Source organism: Athene noctua, chromosome Z, assembly GCF_965140245.1.
Source record: "Athene noctua chromosome Z, bAthNoc1.hap1.1, whole genome shotgun sequence".
In the NCBI taxonomy this organism is placed as follows: Eukaryota; Metazoa; Chordata; class Aves; order Strigiformes; family Strigidae; genus Athene; species Athene noctua.
In genome coordinates, this window is record NC_134077.1 from 76,819,172 (window position 1) to 76,840,304 (window position 21,133).

Here is a 21,133-nt window from a genome sequence, read left to right on the forward strand (position 1 = left end):
AACACATGCAGGACAGCCAGATGCTCAGGCCCAGTCAGCATGGGTTTGTGAAAGGCCAAGTCCTGCTTGACAAACCTGATCTCCTTCTACTACAGGGCGATCTGCTTACTGGATGAGGGAAAGGCTGTGGATGTTGTTTACCTTGACTTTAGTAAGGCCTTTGACACCGTTTCCCACAGCATTCTCCTGGTGAAACTGGCTGCTCCTGGCTTGGATGGGCACAGGCTTTGCTGGGTGAAAAACTGTCTGGATGGCGGGGCCCAGAGAGTTGTGGTGAACGGAGTTAAATCCAGCTGGTGGCCGGTCACGAGTGGTGTCCCCCAGGGCTGGGTTTTGGGGCCACTCCTGTTTCACATCATGATTGATGATCTGGACGAGGGGATCGCGTGCACCCTCAGTCAGTTTGCAGGTGACACCCAGTTGGGTGGGAGTGTTGATCTGCTCGAGGGTAGGGAGGCTCTGCAGAGAGACCTGGACAGGCTGGAGCCATGGGCTGAGCCCAGCTGGGGGAGTTTCACTAAGGGCAAATGCCGGGGGCTGCCCTTGGGCCACAACAACCCCCAGCAGCGCTACAGGCTTGGGGAGGAGTGGCTGGAGAGCTGCCAGTCAGAGAGGGACCTGGGGGTGTGGATTGACAGCCGGCTGAACAGGAGCCAGCAGTGTGCCCAGGTGGCAAGAAGGCCAATGGCATCCTGGCTTGTGTCAGCAATAGCGTGGCCAGCAGGGACAGGGAAGGGATCTGACCCCTGTACTCAGCACTGGTGAGGCCGCACCTCGATGACTGGGTTCAGTTTTGGGCCCCTCACTCCAAAAAGGACATTGAATGACTCGAGCGTGTCCAGAGAAGGGCAACGGAGCTGGTGCAGGGTCTGGAGCACAGGTCTGATGAGGAGCGGCTGAGGGAACTGGGAGTGTTTAGTCTGGAGAAGAGGAGGCTGAGGGGAGACCTCATCGCCCTCTACAGCTCCCTGAAAGGAGGGTGCAGAGAGCTGGGGATGAGTCTCTTTAACCAAGTAATAAGCGACAGGACAAGAGAGAATGGCCTCAAGTTGCACCAGGGAAGGTTTAGACTGGATATTAGGAAGCATTTCTGTCCAGAAGGGGTCGTTAGGCGTTGGAATGGGCTGCCCATTGAGGTGGTGGAGTCCCCATCCCTGGAAGGGTTTAAGAGTCGGCTCAACATAGCGCTGAAGGATCTGGTGTAGTTGGGAACTGTCAGTGCTAGGTTAGTGGTTGGACTTGATATCTTCAAAGTCCTTTCCAACCTAGACGATTCTGTGATTCTATACTGAATTGTTACAATTCTAATTTTCTGTCTGAATTTGAGTTTTAATTTTGATTTATCATATCTCTGTTTTGCTGGCTACATGAATGAGACACATGAGAATAAGAAAAAGTTTACTACACCTACCTTTTCTTTGTTGAAAATAGACAGCATTCAGGTTATTTTTAGTGTATAGGAGATGAGTGGATAAGAGTGTCCAGTGTATTCCTATTTACCAATATAATACTGTTATGCTGCTTCTCAGTGAAATCCCACATTTCAGTTTCTTTAAATTAAAATGTCATACTAGTTTTATATTTAGCAATTGAAGGAATATGTTTTTTTCAATATGTTAATATTTTGTGAAAAGGTTAGAGTGCTTCTTTAGCATAGCTTACTGGAAATGTAACATAGGGGTATGTCAAAGAAGTGATCTCTACGGACAAATCAAATCAAAATAATAGAGGATTTGGGAGGAGGGATGATCTGTCAAAAAGTTGGTCTGTCCTTAATGATACTTCTTTGTGAGTCATAGAATCATAGAATATTTAGGGTTGCAGGCATCATACAGGTCATTTGCCATGGACAGGGACATCTTCCACTGGATTAGGTTACTCAAAGCCCCGTCCAACCTGGCCCTGAATAGTCACGCAGGGGCCATCCACAGCCTCTCTGGTCAACCTGTTCCAGTGTCTCACTACCTTCACAGTAAAGAATTTCTCTCCATATACCTATTCTGAATCTACCTTCTTTCAATTTAAAACCATTACCCCTCATCCTATCCCTACACTCTCTGATAAAGAGTCCCTCCCCATCTTTCCTGTAGCCCCCTTTAAGCACTGGAAGGCCACTATAAGGTCTCCCTGGAGCCTTCTCTTCTCCAGGCTGGACAACTCCAACTCTCTCAGCCTGTCCTCATAAGGGAGGTGCCCCAGGCGCCTGATCATCTTTGTGATCTCCTCTGGACTTGCTCCAACAGGTCCTTGTCCTTATGTTGCGGCCCCCAGAGCTGAAAATAGCGCTTCAGGTGGGATCTCAGAAGAGCGGAGTACTCATGAGACCCCAACTGCTAGCCACACTTCTCTTGATGCAACCCAGGATGCAGTTGGCTTTCTGGGCTGTGAGCACACATTGTTGGCCCATAATCAGTTTTCCATCACCAATAACCCAAGTCCTTCTCTACAGGTCTGCTTTCAATACACTCTTCGCCCAGCCTGTACCCATGCGCAGGACCTTGCACTTGACCTTGTTGAAGTTCATGAGGTTCACAGGTACCCACCTCTCAAACCTGTCAAGGTCCCTCTGAATGGTATCTCTCCCTTCTGGAGTATCAACACCACCACTCAGCAGTCCCTCAGATTTCAGAATCAATCATGGAGATCAGCGGAGATCTGTTATTCTGCATTTTGTCCCATCTCAGGTTCTTGTCCTTTGCCCATACATGATCAAAGAAGAAAGAGTATAAAAAAATGAAAGTGTATAGCTTCTGGCAATCTATATTCCAGGGACATCCTTGGCTGCAGGTTGCCTCAAACCTTCTGTTTTTAATGAAGAACAAGTTGTATGAGCTTCACTTCGACTATTTTTTGGATTCCACAATATTCTGTGAACTTTATCCCTTCTCTTCTAGTTCCTTTCTTATTTATTTATTGTCCTCTTGTTTAGTTCCTCTGTTTAAACTCACAGTTCTTCTCTGTGTCTTTTCTAGTATCAGTATGTCCTCCTGTATTCTTCCTTTCTTCTCTTTCACTGGATATTATCTGTTTAGGACATGTACCATTTTACTTTGGAATTTCTAAACACCTCACATTTAATGGGTAGACTGATACATAATGAGGATGCTTGAGGAAAGCATTAGATTTGATAAAATGTCTTAAGATGGTGGCTTATTTTTAGCTTAGTTTTCTACAGAAATGAGGTTTATAGGATGACATGGTTTGTCAGAAACTGTTTCTTCCTTGTGATACCGTTATGCTCCCTGCTGCTTCTGTTATTATTTGAAGTAATTTTTTTCATTTGTCTATCAACAAGGAAATTCATTGATATGAAAGTTCTAGAAATATGAATTTGATTAGAGAGATCGGTGTTAGGATCTGTATTAGGATTTCCCCAGAGATGAAAATAGTTTACAACACAGAGAAGTTCTATATTAAATACCTGAATGTTTAAAATAATTTAAGTAAGAGAACAGGGTAGGTTTAGATTTGCTTGGGAGATGGATTTGGTTTCAGTACTCTGGGCTAGGCAGAAGGTTCTTACTTAGTGCAAGGAAGATATATGGGCTGTACACTGCATAGTGAGGAGAGTTGAGTAGGGAAAGGGGATTTTTTTTTTTTTCCATTTTGTAGGTAAAATATGGGTAAACAGAGATTAATGTGTCCAAAAAATACTAGAATGCTGTATCTCTACAAAATATCGAATATTTCAGTTTACACACATTCTATGGAAACTACTCAAATATGTTGCTGATGAAGGTAAAACATATACACACATATGTGAAACAGCTAGGGATTAGAGATTTAATTTAGCTAGAACCTAAACCAAAACCCTGGAGCATTTTAGTTTTCAAGCTTATCTCTTGTCATACATCAAAAATGGCATATAACTAATAAAATACAGAATAATTTCTTTTTAGGTAAAAAAAAAAAGTTCATAAAAGTTGTTGGATGTTTTCTGTTGCTCCTTAACACTGAAACATCAACCTCCTTTTGCATAAAGCGTCTATTAAGTGTGATTACTTCAGTGTGATCTTTAGAGGGGCAAATTTATAGGAGCTGAGTGTCATGTTTGATCTCTTCAGTCACAATATTCCTCTGTGCTGACTTGGTAGCACTGGGCAATGATTAAGCAGTCCCAAATATTTTTATAAGGTTTTTTCCTAAATTTTATATTATAAAACTTCATTGTCTTTTACAAATGGATTTGGAGTGTGTTCTAAATGATTTTAGCTCAAGTAGGAAGCTGCTTATGCCCTTTTTCTTCCATGAAATAATTTTCTGCTCTGTTCGTATCGTCTGCAGTTTTTCAAATGGGCTGTTCTCTAGGCAATCAGCCAACTATTCAGAACACCTGCGGTATATGTAGTGATAAGGCAGACTGCTCACTGAAAAACATAAGTCTATCAGTACCTGAAAAGAAGGGTAAGTTATGGAATCTTCTGCATGCTCAGTAATTAACTGATTGACTAGGTTTACATAGGTAATATTGGCAGAAACCATTATTTGCTATGTGTTCTAAACTTAGTATTAACAGCATTTTGCTGAACATTCAGCTTTTTTGTATAAGGTAATGATTATAAGAGTGTGTTGAAGTTATTAAACTTTTTTTTTTTTACTAGTAGCTCAACTGTATTGCTCTAGTTAGTTTACTTGGTTACAGAAAGTGATTGGCAGTCTGCAGATGCTATCACCCAACAATTCTCTATGAAATCATAGTAAATCTACTTTTCTTTGATTTCTAAAACATGCATTTTGTTGGGCTGGGAGGAATTTATAGTCCAAGTCTAAGAGAGAATGCATCAGCCTTGAATTTCAGAAGCAGCAGATAATATTTTCTCTTGTTTGAGGTATTTTTTCTCTCAGTTTTGCAGTCTGTCTTGTGTGCACTCCTTCTCCATTGTCTCATGTCAACAGATCTGACCTGACACTTGGCAGCGATGATTGTACAGACAAAAGGACAATGCTTTAGCTAAGAATTCTGAGTTCTCACTGTGAAAAGGGAGCTTGACTGTTCCAGGCCCATGAATGAAGTTAGATTTTATTGCTCATGTTTAAAAAAATGCAGAAAAAACCTGCATTAAAACAATGAAGTTGGGATTTGCACAAAGCATTTTACATGAAAACCTGAGTATAATTTCAGTCAAATCAAGTCTGCTTTAAAAAAATGGAGTATTCAGTCAGGAGCTCTCTTTCATTTCATTGATTCCACAGTACCTGCTTAGCTGCAGGTATTATGAATTTTCCCATTACAGTTGGAGTATTGACAAAATGTGGGCAGGAGAATGTGGTCACAATCCCTGGAGAACTGGTGCTTGTGACTTTTTCTGTCAGTGCAGAGCCAGGCTTTTAACACCCACAATGGATTTTGCCTATATGCCAGAAAATCTAAGAGGCAGTATCAGGCTTTTTTCACCTAGGTACTTTTTGCATTGGAGCTAAATGCAAGGCAAAGATGTTTTACCCAGGTTTCTAAGAAACAGAAAACACTGGTGTTTTCCCACGTTCAGAAGTGTAACCAGATTTCCACTAGTTTACCCTGTTCTTTAAATTAATGGAAGTCTTCCGTAATCAGGTCCATGATCATTGAAAAGGTGAATGCAATACACTTTTTTTTTTTTTTTCTCCACACTACTAGAGTATAGCTATTTTAATTAAAAAAGGAGAGAAAATCCAAAAAAATATTGAGCTAGTAGAAGTGGATATGATGGTGATCATTATTGTTTTGAAAGATCCACATTGATCATGATTAACTTCTTTAGCTGCTGCCAGTCTGTATTATTTGAAGAAAACAGCCTACTAGCAAGGAAGGGAGTTGTCTCAGAAAATAATTGTGGAAGCAGGGTGACAGATATAGGAACATGAGCCTGAAACAGAAACAGACAACAGCACTGGTGTTTATTGCATTTGCTGTCTCCTGTATAGCTCTTCCCCCAGTATAAATATTTATGATTTCCCTGTTAGCTGAGCTTGGTTTAGTACAGATTTGTGCCAAGACTAAAGGGCCAGTGGTTCCTGCCTTTTTTTTTTTTTTTTTTTTTTTTTCCCCCTGGTGTTGTAGTCTGTCCATCTTTAATTGAGGAGAAGTTTTCATGATGTCACTGTTAATCACACCTGTGTTTTCAGCAGGAGCAGTAGTACTGCAAATTAAACATAAAGTGTATGCCCTCATTACCTTCTTAAGTGCTTTATAGGACTGTCTACAAGTGCTAATGTAGGCTTAGAAAAGGATACACTGTGAAGACACAAAGAATCGGTATCATCTCTGAATCTTGTGATTCCTCATTCCACAGCCCAAATCATTCTGCTCTAAGAACACCCTAACTTTAACGTATAAATAAGTTGTCAGCTCTGTCTGTGCTTTACAGTTTATGTAAGTATGCTTAATCATTCCATTGTTTATTCAGAGTCTTAGACAACTGAAGGCATGAAATTCATGATAAGGAAAATATGAATTTCTTCATTCAATGAAGTGCAATATGAATGGTTTAACTTTTATTCCCATGTGTTTCCAAGATGTTGCTAACAGACCTGATTAGCAGGTGAAGACCTCTTGGAAGGGACCTGGAGTAATTCTCCATCATCCTCTGTCTCCATGTACCAAATATGACTTACTCATGATCTTTCTGACTAGTCACAATCTGCCTTCAGTGGATTTAAAACACACTTTTTAACATACATATTTAAAACAAACTGTTGTGGGTCTTTTCAAGATATTGGCTGTTGAGGTCAAAAGCAGCATTATATTCCAAGAGTTGCCATTTTTGTATATGTACTGCCAGAAGCATTATCTCATTTCAGGAGCATTGGCTAACCCTTTCTAGGTAACAGTTCCACAGTGACAAATGTCAGGGTCTGACAATCAGTTACAGCGGAAAGGTAGAATGATTTCACATATACCAGTTGGAGTATATGAACAATAGTCGTATTATCCATCATCTACAATAAATAGTATTATGCCATATCATATGGTTTATGTTAAATATGGAATATTTGAGGCTTAAGTTTAAAGAACTGGTGTTCAGAAGCAGAGAACATTTTGTATTAAAGTTCTTCCCTACATATAAACTCATCTAAAATTTGCAGTTTGCTTAAAATGGTTTCAACTTTTTGGTACTGAACTCTTGGAAATGACTATATGTACAGAGAGATTTCATAGAAATGCTACAGACATAAGAATGATGACTAGAAGCTGAGGAGAACCTGTGACAGATAATTCCCGAAGTATCCCTGTACTCGTAAGTGCATAGGATTTGACAGGTTGTGCAAACATTGCAATCAGATGGGCAAATCTTTAGCATAAATGTAATGCCTTATAAAATACATTGTTTGGCTTTTCCTTTTTTTCTTAATAAGGCATTAGGAATAATCTTGAGTTACCCAAATGATTTTTTTTCTTTTGGAGTAGAGACAATGTTTGTCATGGGTGTATTAGATTTCTTTAATTCTCATGCTATACAGACAATTTATGTTTTATGAAACATCATAGACAGTTGTACTAGAATACAAATAAAAATAAAATTTGGGACATTTTGCTGAACTTGTAAAGCAATGCAGGTTCAGACCTGAACTCAGTATCCAAATCCAGATCTTGGGGAGATGATTTTAGTGACTTCTGTCACAAAACACCACTGTATATCCCTAGGGAAAGGGAATCCAGTATTTCAATCCTTTCTCTCAAGGCACATGGCCTAGAAAATCTCAGAATAAACAAAATCCATGATTTTTAGTAAGGGCCTGACATTTAAGTCATATCTCTTTGAAGATGATGTAGAATTTCACCTACAAAAGGCTTTTGCATTTGCTGAGTGCAGAAGACTCTAATGCACTGACATTAATTTCATCCTTATTTATTAACCTAAAAAAGAAGAAGGAGAAAAAGACCCATTCTTTTGCCTCCTGCAGAACTACTGGCAAATCTACTGGCCAGGTGAATATACTGAATTTCAGTCAATAATACAGAAATGTTTCTTTATTTATGGTTCCTAAAACTTCGTAAAATACTTTTTCTCTCTAATTTCAGTGCTTCCATTTTAAAAAGAATCCTGGACAGGTAACAGCATGCTTCCGTGTTCTTGTCAGTTTACAAACGGAAAGAAATAACTCATGACAAATGCTACTGAAATAAACCTAAGTTTATAATTCATCCAAATGGACAAGTCTGGATGGAAAAGTGTTTGTAGCATGTAGATTAACATTAGTCATGTAGATGTTGCTTTAAGTGGAGGTTCTTGTACTTCCACTTGTGGTGGAGTATCCATCCATGGAGGTGTTTAAGAGTCGGGTTGACATGGCATTTAGGGATCTGGTGTAGTTGGGAACTGTCAGTGTTGGGTTAATGGTTGGACTGGATGGTCTTCAAGGTCTTTTCCAACCTAGATGATTCTGTGATTCTGTGATACTGATGAGCTATAATTATACAGTAACCAAACATGAATTATTTAATTGTAAGTTAATAATCTTTCATTTTCAATAATATGAAATTGACCTGTGTTGATATCAGTCTCAAACTACAATTTTAAATTGTGAAAGTAATTTGAAACAGCAAAAAACCAATAGATGTAGTTTAAAATGAGGTCAGTTGCATAAAATCAGTAATGCTTTTGGCTTAGCATGAAAATAAAAATTCTCCCCACATTGAAATGTAATGTAGTCCCCAAAAATGTATACTTTATGCCTGTCCAAGTTATGAGCAGCTACATCTAGGTGTATTTTTAAGCAACGTACTGGAGTACGTGTCAGATCATAATAGCAAATATCAGTACCTCTACATGTTCTGACAGACACCTACTACTTGGGATACAAAAGCCCCAAGATAACTCATGAACCTTTCTCCACAGGTAAACCCCATTTTTTGCTGGAGTAATATGGTGTTTGCAAGAGTGATCTAAGTATGGTCCTCTGAGAGTAAGCAATTGATATAGAGTATATGGTGGTTCTCAAAAAATCTACTGTAATAGTCATATCCAAAAAGACATTCAAAATATTTAATTAATGTTAGACTAAAATCACCAACATTTTGACAAGTTATGTTACACTAGTTAGTGTCAGTCAGTATCTGGCAGATAGCAGCTAGGAAATCGATAAACAAATGAGTGTCAACTTCATATCAAATGTTTTTAATCAATTTGTTTTTCAGTGTTGTTTTTGCAGATGTTTTCAGTTAATCTGTAGTTCTGAACTCTCAGTGTAGTTGAAAAGAGAAAAACTGTTATTTAGGGTCTCTTTATACTTTCTTTTGGAGGCTCTATTTTTATGAATACATAATGGGCTGTAGACTGGATGAACATTTATCTATTTCACTTGACAGTGTATCCACAATGGATGCCTCTGCATTAAATAATCTCATGTATCAAATACCTGCCTCTGGGAATAACCTCTCAGATGTCCCTTATTTAGGTATCATATAGGTGGGATTCAGAGCTATACTTAATTAACAAAGTGTTTATCTCTTTATGGAACAAAGCTTCTGAGGCCACAGTGGTCTTGCTGAAAAATAAGAATATGTGGTCACAGATGAATACAGTGTTGGATTCAGTTCAAGCAAAATCAGACAAAAGGAAAGTGGAAAAATAATTCCAGGTCAAAAACTGGTCTAGCAGGTGCTGTAGTTGCTACTGAAGATTTTACTGCGGATAATCTCCTAGGTAAAGGATGTAATTGTTTCCTGTAGCTTCGAAGTTTTGCTTTCTACCATAATTAGAGTCTGAGCACAATGAAGAGATGTTGACAATGCTGGCATTTGGAATGAACTTCAAATTCTACCTCCTTTTAGCCGTGATCACAAGTTAAAGTTACTTTATGACAGTGAAGAAATCTGAAAATGTTTGTATTTAAAAGCTACAAAATCTTAATCACTTTTCATAGCTTGAATATTTTAGCTTCACAACCAATTTTAATACATTTAATTAAGCTCAAAGAATAGGACAGTGGATCTTTAAATGCTCCAGTTAACTAGAAAATGGCATCATCTTCCTTTCACTCCCCCACACTGCCTTTAATTATTCCCCTTGAATTAAAACTGTTTGCTGTAATTAATTTTTTTCTTGCAGAGGTGCCACTGCATAAAGTAGGGGGAAATGCATGACTATTACACATGAAGACAGTTCATCTCATATCTAATTTCTGAAGACATATGACTGAATGTAATAAACTTTTTTGCTTATAATAGACCTATTTTAGCCCCAGAGGAAGTGGGGACTATTGAAGTTCATGGCATGTTCATTTTAAGAGGCAATTAAGGCCTTAAATCTTCCTTCCCTTCGTTACCCTTCCATCAGTATCCAAAATATTCTGTTAAATGGTTACCTTAAAAAATGTAGGTGATAAAGTGTAACTCAGACTATCAGGCTTGTCTGAACATGTATTAGTATAGTTCCTAGTCTCCTGTTTGAATTAATTATTTTTCACAATGTTTATTCTCCACTTAAGAGTTTATCCTCTGAAATTGGAGGCTAGCCTTTCAGGCATAATGGATAAAGGCAAAGGTACTGAAGAGTACTCTATAAATTGTGATAGTTGGATAGATTAAATACTTGCAATAATTTGCTAGAGGGAGACCTGCAGAATAATCAGCTACTTTTGCTTAATAATTATTTTTTTGGCTTCTGAGGCACTCCTTATTTACCAGACCTTCCACCTCAATAAATGCAGTTGTAAAATTAAGCTTATGGAAAGAGTTACAAACTTAAACTCATACAATGTTAATTGACCTTAAATGGACAGGATGACATCATCAACCCTAGCAACATATGTGTGCAGGAGTGTAACATTTCTGTGAAGGAAGGGAAGTCAGTGAACAATTAGCAGATTTACAGAAAAATCCATTGTTATTTTCTTTGAGACTGTGAAAAGTTTCAGAATTTTGAATAAGAAGGCATACCAGTTTCATTTGTACATAGAGCATTGCATACGGGTCCTAAATAGTCCTTTCAAAACCCAAAATAACAAATTGATAAATTGGAACAATTTCATTTTACTTTGTTGAAGTTTTGTTGAGCATTGAGTTGTTAATTTTGTGTGCTCATGAACTATTTTCCTTTTAACGAAAATGTAGCTGAAATATTTTTACTAGCTCAACTGTCTAGCTTCCCAGTTATACAAATATTTTAACCTGGATTTCTGTGAACTTTGATGACTGTGGGTTGATAGACCTTGGATCAGGCCACAGAAGCTAATTACAAATTATCCCATGGTCAGAATTGAATTTGTAAAAGTATAAGGTTGCACTGATCAGTCATATTTTTTGCATTAATTGCTATCATCTTTCTTTTATGGGGAGGCAAGTGGTAGCCCCAGGTAGAAGAGTAATGAATATATCAAGTAAGAATAGATTATTAATCTCTTCTACATTGTTAGCTGCCTCAGTGGAGAGCCATTATTATATATTTCAGGAAAAAAAAAAAAATCTCCTTTGTTCTATTTTATAATTTGAACTAAGCTAAAGTCTTTTCGTGTCGACTCTCCTTTTATTATTTACATATTTCTACTAGGATTTTTCTTTTATTTTAAATTGTATATAAACTATTTTTCCTCAAACATTTTAGACTCTATGATTTACTCTAAACTAATTACCTATTTGTTGCTTTTAGTAGTAAAAAGCCTAAACAAAGCAAGCAATGGCTTTAGTTTTAGATTTTCTTTGTAAAATCTATATCACATCAGTTCTGTGTACCTGCTGTGACGCAGCATACGATTGTATATCGTCTTTTTTTATCTCCAAATGTTCATCTGACATGCCTCTAGAGTACTAAATAATCTTAATCACTTCACTTAAAAATAAGAAGCATGGTAGTCCCAAAATATCCAATATTTGACTCCTGCAAATGTTTGTTTGGTGTCCTAAGAGTAAGGATAGTAATGGTGCAAATTAATTACTTATTTTATGAGAAGACAAATCTGTTTTCCAGAATGAAAAGATCAGCGTAAAGGTAACACAAGCCTAACTCCACTGCCCAGTAATATGGAAAGTTTTATAATTACCAGTAACGATGGTAGATTTATCCCAAGAAGCATGGTGAAATTAAAATAAAGATTTTGTAATTAATGGTTGTTAACAGAAAATTTCTGCCCCACGAGATCTATTTGAGTGGTTTCAGTACTGGTGATAGCAGTGACTAGTCATGATTATGAAACTGTTCTTCCAGTTTGTGTGTATGTTGGATCCCAGAGACCTCTTGAAATATGATTAAGTTTAAAAGCAATGTATAAAGTAGTTAAAACTGTAGAAGCATTACTAGCACAAGTTAGCTCACACATAGGATTTTCTCTTCCTAATGAGATGCCTGTGGAGTGATGTTAAATGAAATGACATGTCAGATACTTCTTGATCATTGGTAGTTTTCATGTGTATTTGACTGCAAGGGGAAATCTGCTGGGAAATTATATGATGCAGCTGATTGTTTTGGCTGTGGTAATACAAGGGAAATGAATTATATTTGAAGGCAAAACCGATAGATTCAGCTTTGGAACAGTAACAACTGACAAAAAAAAAAAAAAGGACATCTTGAGGATTTGCAAATGGAGAATTAAAAATTAAGGGGGGTGTATTCAATGATAACATACAGTTTGTATTTTTTTATTTTATGACAGAGTAATTGGATGATACTGTGGCAGAGAAAAAAGAGAGTTGGTTGCATTTCAAGCAATTATTACAATTAAAGCTGTGCAGGGACATAGCTTATGGCTATTCAGATCTTCTGGGAGGTGACAGAGAGTACAAGGTTCTTGCTGGTAATTTAATTAATCTTAATTTCTGGATGGCAGGAGGTAGTCCTGTTATAGAGTTCAAGATAACTGTTAGCTTTGCATGTTATAATTGCACATCTTTTCTTTCTCAAATAGTATCATTCATGTGTCCATATTCTGGAAGTTCATAAAAATTAGTAGGCATCTGTTGCAAATTTTTTTAATGTAAGAGAATTTTTCTGCTGCCCACAGAATTCTAATCACCTTAGTGATTAGAATTAAAAATTAGTGTATTAGTGTATTAAAAAGTCAAGTTAAAAATCTAGTCTATGCTGCATCAGTTTTACATATTTTGGTACTTGTGTTAACATTTTTTGCTGATTTACGTCAAGGAATCCTTAACAAATATGGAAGTAATTTCACATTGTAAAAAAGCCATTGTCAACTGGTTAAAAAAGTACTTAGAAAAAGTCTTCTAGATGTCTTAGGTATTCAGTAAAACCATTACTGGTTTTAATATGTATTACTAGACAGCATTGCAGTTCGTTAATGATTTGGGTAAGATTGCTTCTTTTCTTTTAAATAATTATAAAATTAATGCAATGCTTAATTAGTTAATGGTCATAAGCTATTGCAGTAAAGTGGTTCCTAATTACTTAAAAGTTTTTTTCAGCTACTGGAAGAAATAACTGTTTCAGGTTACTTAGGTTACTTTGGTTACTTGCCATTCACATACTAATTTGCAACTTTTTATGCAGATGTAAATTTAGATGTAGAATGGGTCTGCTCAATTATTGTTAAAATGAAGATCAAGCTGATTTATTGTCTCAAATTTAATTTTTGTTGAGTTACTGTAAACTATAGACTGAAATGAAAAACATTTGTTTTCAGTATATTCATTGGGATAATGCAATCTAGTGTACAATAGCAGTACAATCCAAGTATTTTTGCTTCTGACCAACCAGAAGTGAATAGCTTTAAGAAATCCTTTTCTTTCTCAGGAAGAAGCTTTGCGTAATTCCAGCTGACCTAGATGCCAAGATTTCCCAAGTTCTGCCATTTTTTTGCAAAAACCTCCAATTGTTTGTAGTGCAGGTGACACCTGAAGGAGAAGCAACAAATATCAGTGTGCAGTAATAGGAGTGGGTCTACTTTTGGTTTTGTACCTGGCTTCATCATTCCCTGTACCAACCATCTGGTCCTGATTTTTATCTCACTTTCAGCTCTGTTACTGATTTCTGTGTCTGCTTTTATGGGTAGCTCCCCTTAGCCATGAGTCAGTTACTCATGGTTATGCACCTGGAATTTTGTAGAAATCTTTATACTGAGAATGAGTCACCATAATCTTCTACTCAGTTAATAGTAAAACTACGGGAATGATCTTTCATTTCAAACTTTGGACAGCATTTTTTTCTTTAGCTTTGATCTTCATGGTACATGCTAGAGAAGTTGATTTTATACCTTTTTTAAAAGATTGATCAACTCTAACCTGCTTTGAATTCACAGAGACTAATTCTAAAGCAAAAAAGTTTTCATAAATCCAGATTAAAGTATTTCAGAATTGCTCCAACTGCAGTTATTATGAACCTTTTAATTGCTTGTATGCTCTCTGTTACCTAATTATATTGCGTTAGATAATTTGTGATTTCCTTATTTTGCCTAAATACATCAAAAGAGGAATTACTGGAAATGTTGCTTATGAGTATAATGAATTCATGAGCACTGTGAGTGGTTAATAGCTTTACAAATCACACTGAGAAACCCAGAATTTATTTCAACACCTCATTGGTTATCCTTGCTAAGACAGCAGTTTCCATACTTTTTTTCTTCTGTCAGCTAAACTGGTAACATAAGTACATGCCTTCTTCATATATTAAAATATGATTTTGCATGGTATTATTTATTACTGAATGAAAATAGATGGTTGGTGCATGCGTAGTTTTTGCATCCTGTATGCTTTTATATTATATCATCTTTTGTTGTTTGCAAAGCTGCTGGGAATCTTACAGAAACTTAGAAATGCTTTTTCAGCGAAATGAGGTTCAGAAAAATGCAGATACACTTGCTTTCTGAAAAGGAAATATCATGGTGAATGACACAGTGAATTAATAGATCTAATAAATGAGAAGAAAGCAAGCAAATGGACTTTCTGACAAGCATCTGTGCATATGATTTGTTGATCTTAACTGTACTACTGCCCATCATCTGGCTGCTGATGGGCAGTAATCCACTCCCACAGCAAGATTAAATGGGTTCATAGAGAAGCTGTCACGTTTTGGTTGTGCAACCAAAATTTGAGTTATCAAACATTTTTTAACAAAGAGTATATATGAGCAGAATTCATATCACTGCCTCTGAGCAATGGTCATCTTCATGATACACTTAAGTGTATTGTGGTATATTTCACCTGTACTGTTGTCATATGGACTTCACAGCTAGATGTACCCAATAAAAATGTGTGTAAAACCACAATTAGATTGTTGTTATAATGTATGAAAGTAGAGAAAGGTGTTTTCTGCTTTATTATAAAGCTTTCCCTGGTCTTCACTCATGCCAGCTGCAATGCAGAATGGTAGGCAATCAGCGCTGCTTTACTCATGTGGAGAACAGTGACTGCTGCTGCGACAGTCCTCAGCTCTGCTTTGTTCTGGTCCAGGTGTAGCGTGAAGTGTGCTTTGCTGTTGGCAGTTCATGAAAACTTAGTAGGAAGAGACTCACAGAAAGTGGTTTTATGAAGAGGAAAAGAAGACTTCAGGTGAATTCTTCTGAAACATTTGTGCATGCAACATTGTCATATGAAGACCCATTTGAAACAGCTCATTGGTGTCAGACACTGTGACTTCTAGTTATTGCTTATTCCAAAAATTTATTCTGTATGTCATAAAGCAAAATTTTAACACTAATTGTATCTATATTTAAAAAAAACAAAAACAAAAACAAACCAAACAAACCAAACAGCTGTATGCTGATTCAGTATCTTAAAAGGATACACATAGAGGTTTGGAGAAGTATTTTGTGGTTTTGTCTTGATTCACTATGTTCAAAAAAATTAAAAAGTTAATGTGTCAGTTCTTGATAACATTAAACGAGATTTTATTGTAAAAGTGAATATGTTAACAAAAAACCCCCATAAACCAACAAACAAACAGCAATTTTCTCTGTGAGGAAAAAAAGCTTAACACATGTTTCAGTGTTATCATCTTCAGGGGTCTTCATAGAAATATCTCTGACTCTGGAAAGTAGTAGTAGGAGGAGCTATGAAGCGGTCATTCTCTATGTATACATTTTCACTAATCTAGAGAGACTTTTTCTTTCAGTTAATAATCTGATAGAGATATTTATTCACATTTGAGAGTGGGAATACTTCATAATTAACATGTTACTGATAGAGGGTAAAGCCAATGAGCTGTAATAGAGGGGCAGCCACTGTTCTGAAGATACATTTAGCTTTTGAGGGACAGTGGCCTCTAGGAAAGAGCAAAATACTTCCAGCTTCCTATTCATTTTGGTGGTTGTTCTCATGAAATGGATGTTCATGTCAAATGGATGTGTTAGAACCACTCCCAAAGCACAACCATTTTGAATGACTGGAAAATTAACATCTATAAATATACTCCATCTTAAGCAGTTGTTAAATCTCCATCATATACTGATTTTGTCCATGATTTCAAATAGACAGGGACACTCTTCTTACCCTTTGATTGTTTAATTCAGATTTTTTTTCTGAGTTGTTTGACAGCAGAAGTTAACTTTCTCATATGCAAGTACTAAATTAGATTCTGTATTCATAGAACACATGAGCAAATGCTTAATAGTTTTTAGGCATATAATTTAAATGCAAATGACTCCTAGGCTTTAAATGAATCATGTGCTTTACTAAATAAGTACCAAAACAGAGAGCAGGGGCATGAGAGGTGGGAGGAAGCTGCTCTGTTCGAAGCATATGTTAGCTCTGTCTTCTTTCCATGGTCTTAGGGATGACTAATACAGTGTACTACATTGTGAAATAATAAATTTTAATTGTTCTGTTTACAGCATGGCAAATTTGTGATTTAAACATATTTTATGTAAAACTGTTGTATTAAGCAGGAGGATGTGGAAAGTAGGTATATTGTATGGATTCTGTTACTAAATCTAGAAAACAGCATTCAATTAAATGAAAATTAAATTTTCAAGAAATACAATGATTGTTTATAGAAATGTGATTAACTCATTGCTTGTAATACCATTGGGAAAAAAACACTTGTAATACAATTATAGCAAATGAAGCTAAATTATTGTTTATTTAAAGGGTTAGAAGCACTGTGTGTTTTTGTTAATTGGCCAGATTTTTTTTTTTTAAATAAGATCATCTCTTACATTTTATAAAAAGATAAAAAGCTGTACTTTTAAAAAATAAAAAACCCTTCTGATTTTATTTAGAAAATAAAAATAGTAGGAAAATGTTAGGAGAATTTTTATATGTAAAGAGAAAAAGAATTTTTTTCAAAAGGTAAATATTATTTGATTTTTTGATATGCTGATACTAAAAAGTGACTGACTCAGCTCAAGATTAAAAATACATCAAATTTAACACATTCAAATTAAACCAGTTTTAAAATAGAATTTATTAGTTAGCTGTGTGAATGTATTTGCACAGGCTAGAAAACTGACTGTACCAGTTTACTTTGCACCTTGAAGACAGCAGTGCATGACTGCAGTCAGTTTAAATTTACAAAGGAGATCTGTATTCAGATGTCATAGATGAACAGATCTGGTTCATGCTAATGACAGGGGTTACCATAATTATTTTAAAATGTGGCCCTTCAGTTAGTAGTCCAGTAAAACAATTGCATACCCAGCCAGTCCAAGAAATACCCCTTCCTAATTTTCTGCATAAAGAGCATGGTTATGATTTCTCCAGAAATGCAGGAGATTGTGATGTCCTCTAGCAGCTCTATGGTACTGTCTAGTAACAACATGGAAAATCAGCATATGCAGATCTTTGAGAAGGATTCTGAGTCTTGGAGTTGAACTGGAAAATGGCTGATATAGGTAAAATTTAGCCATACAAAAACTGATTGTTTAAGATCTGTCATGCGGACAAATGAAGGAGCCAAGGTGTGAAAGGGAGTATGAGACTGGTAGGAAGTGAGGGTCCTACATATAAGGGATTTGGAGAACAGAAGATGACCCAGAAGGTAGAATATACGGAGAGAAGGTAATGAATTGGGGGGGGGGGGGGGGGGGGGGGGGGGGGTAGTAGTGAGTGTAAGGTGATGAGGAACAGGAAGGGGTAGTTAATTTTAGGGTTATCTGTCACTAATAGGAAAGCAAGCAAAGAACTAGAAAAGGAAGAATACAAGCATCTAACTCCTTGCATAGTGAAAAGAATGCTTACAAGAGGAAGTAGTACTCTTTCCAGGAACTTTAAGAACTCAGTTTCGTTACAGCTTCCTCTGAGAACAGAAGAAATTCTCTAATGTATTGACAGCGAAGCTGGTGCAGGGTCTGGAGCACAGGTCGTACGAGGAGCGGCTGAGGGAACTGGGGGTGTTTAGTCTGGAGAAGAGGAGGCTGAGGGGAGACCTCATCGCCCTCTACAGCTCCCTGAAAGGAGGGTGCAGAGAGCTGGGGATGAGCCTCTTTAACCAATTAATAAGCAATAGGACAAGAGGTAATGGCCTCAAGTTACGCCAGGGAAGGTTTAGACTGGGTATTAGGAAGCATTTCTTCCCAGAAGGGGTTGTTGGGCGTTGGAATGGGCTGCCCAGGGAGGTGGTGGAGTCCCCATCCCTGGAGGTGTTTAAGAGTCAGGCCGACATAGCGCTGAGGGATCTGGTGTGGTTGGGAACTGTCAATGTTCAGTTGATGGTTGGACTGGATGGTCTTCAGGGTCTTTTCCAACCTAGACAATTCTGTGATTCTGTGACTATAGTTAGAGGCAAAATGGTTAAGGCATACTGCTTAACTGCCAAGTTCAAGATCAACTCCATCATTTTGTCAATGGAGACCTCACCAGACCCAGCTGACAAAAAGTACTCTTTTTATTTCAAACAAGGCATCTCTGGGTTTGGCCAAGTTCCAAGCTACTGGAAGGGAGGTAGCTACTATCTTTTCCCATGCTTCCAATCCTCTCCATTTATCTCCTGATCTGAACTCATATGCTCATCTGATAGCACAGTAAGCAAATCTTAAACAATGCTCCAAAAACTCTTTTCAAAAGCAAGAGAGGAGAGGAAGAGTACCTGGACTGTCCCCCTTTCAGTGACAATGAGCCATTAATCCTTATGAATCTGTCTCCTGAAACCGTGTCCACAGGCAAATGAAAAAGTATGTGTGTGTATCAGAGAGGTATTTCTGAATGCTGTAAACTCCTCTCTGCTTGCTACTAGCTGCAGAGAAGGGGGTGTGTTAGCTGTTAGCTGCATGGATCATTTGCTTTTGACCTTGGCAGTAGTATTTTTTACCAGTTTTGAAGTATAGTTCTAAAACAAATTTGTCTGCTTCATTGCTTCTAACTCCTTTATAATGCATACAAATCTCAAAGGTATGATGAATTCTTTTAGTTTTTCCAGCAGTATTGTCTACCTCTTTTTATTTCAATGTAATAAACACTTTTATTTTGCAAATTTATCAAGCATTTGAATTCTGCAGGTGTTTTTCCTGTATGCCTTAATATGTGTCTGAATAAGGAATAATACAATTGCTTTTGATGGTCAAAAAGAGAGCTTAGCCTGTCTAATGTGGTCAATTTGCTGTTGCTGCAGACATTCACTCACAGCTGTATGATGGCTGAGCTTTTGTTTTTGAATAGATGTGATTCTATCAACCATTTCACTGCTTACCTTTTTTGTGCCAAATAGCATGAAGATGTTCTTAATTTAATTTTCAGTAAAGAGAGACACTGTCAAGGTTGCATACTCTTGAAATCATCTGACTTTGGAAATTGTGCTTTACTGTACGTATGAGCATTTTTTCCAGAAGGGATCTCTGAAAGAATACTTCCCTTCAGTATCTTGTTTCTATCTTAATTATAGGTACTCCTGAAAGTCTCTAAGATTATTGTTTTCCTAAATACATATTTTTAAATTGCAATGTCAGCTCTTCTAAGTGTACAAAACATCTTACATATATCTATACTGGTATGGCAATAGAAACCTTCCCCATGTCTGGTTTTTTTTTCTCCTTTGTGTGATTTTTGTATGGGTCTTTTCAAAGCTAAAGGGAGTGTTTTCCTATTCATGCCGTTTCTTTTTCTCTATTTAAAATTGCCTGAAAGAGAAAAATTTGCAACTGTGTGTTTATGGCTTGTGACAGATAATCGGTCAAAAGTGATGTAGAGAAATCATGACTGCTACTACAATGCACAGACCTCAGTAATAATTTGGCTCCTGGGTGTGATGCAGGTGTGGGAAATACTGTCATCGGGACAGCATTCTGAATGTTCGCCTCAATGTAAAAAGCCCAGAGGCAGAAGAATTTAGGTTAAGATCTTCACAGGTGACAGTGATAGAAAGCTTCACAGAAGGAGCCTCAAGAGTCCTGTGGGTGGGTATTGGATGAGCATCGCAACCAGGCTTTTCTGGAGCATGTGGCTCAGGACATTTGAACTGCTTTGAAAAGGAGTTCTAGAAGACTACAGCTATAGACCAGTTGAGAAGGGATTTTTTAATACCACATTAAAAAACTCTGGTTTGAAAGTTTCTGCATTTCTCAGAAAACGATGAGTCTGTACAAAAAAACTCAGGCTCCAGAGAGGATTCAGAACTTAGGATGTATCCCGTGTGTTGGCCTCATATGTATACTGAGTAACATGGGACAAAAAAGCACTTTTAACTTTCCAGGAGGTGAAGAAATTAGATGTATAGTGTCTCTGGCAGAATGCCAGAGGATCCTCATTCTGGAAGGCAAGCTTTCTGCATTATGTAAAATTCTGTTGTTATGGGTGGTTTAAAAGTTCCTTTCTGATCTAAAATCTCCTGCAGCCTGGGCAGAGGGAAGAACTCATCTTTTATTAGCTATTAAATTATTTTTTTATTTTTGTCTTAAGGATTTGGGCTTTGAAGAAAAAGTAGAAGGGAATAGAATTTAAAAAAACCCACAAAAAAACAAAAAAAACCAACAACAACAAAAAAACACCTTAAGAAAGTGACAGAAAAGAAGTAAAAAGACATGAATGAGGGAAGCTGCAGTTATGCAAGGACATAGAGTCTTGTTAACGTTCAATAGAACCTGGGAGTTTTCAGCAGAATTCAGATTGATTTTGGATCAGTCATTTTGTCTCAGTTTGGCTCCAAAATCTTAATCTTTTGCACAGATATTTTTCAACACTTTTAGTAACTGTGTTCCTTCCAACTGAAGGCTTAAGCAGACCTTGGAACCAACTAGAAATGATGCAATCTCAATAAAGGAAATATGTTTGGAAATCAGGCTCATGTAAATAGAAATTTGGATTGTGAAGTTTCTGCAATTTATAAAATGTGCT

At 37.0% G+C, this 21,133-nt stretch overlaps 1 protein-coding gene and 1 pseudogene across 1 annotated transcript in view; both read left to right on the forward strand.

Annotated features, from left to right (window-relative positions):
- Window positions 1-1,205, forward strand: part of LOC141973809 (uncharacterized) — a 43,980-nt pseudogene extending 42,775 nt beyond the window's left edge.
- The window catches only part of LINGO2 (leucine rich repeat and Ig domain containing 2), a 542,951-nt gene that overhangs the window by 144,009 nt on the left and 377,809 nt on the right, over window positions 1-21,133 (forward strand). The window lies entirely within an intron of this gene.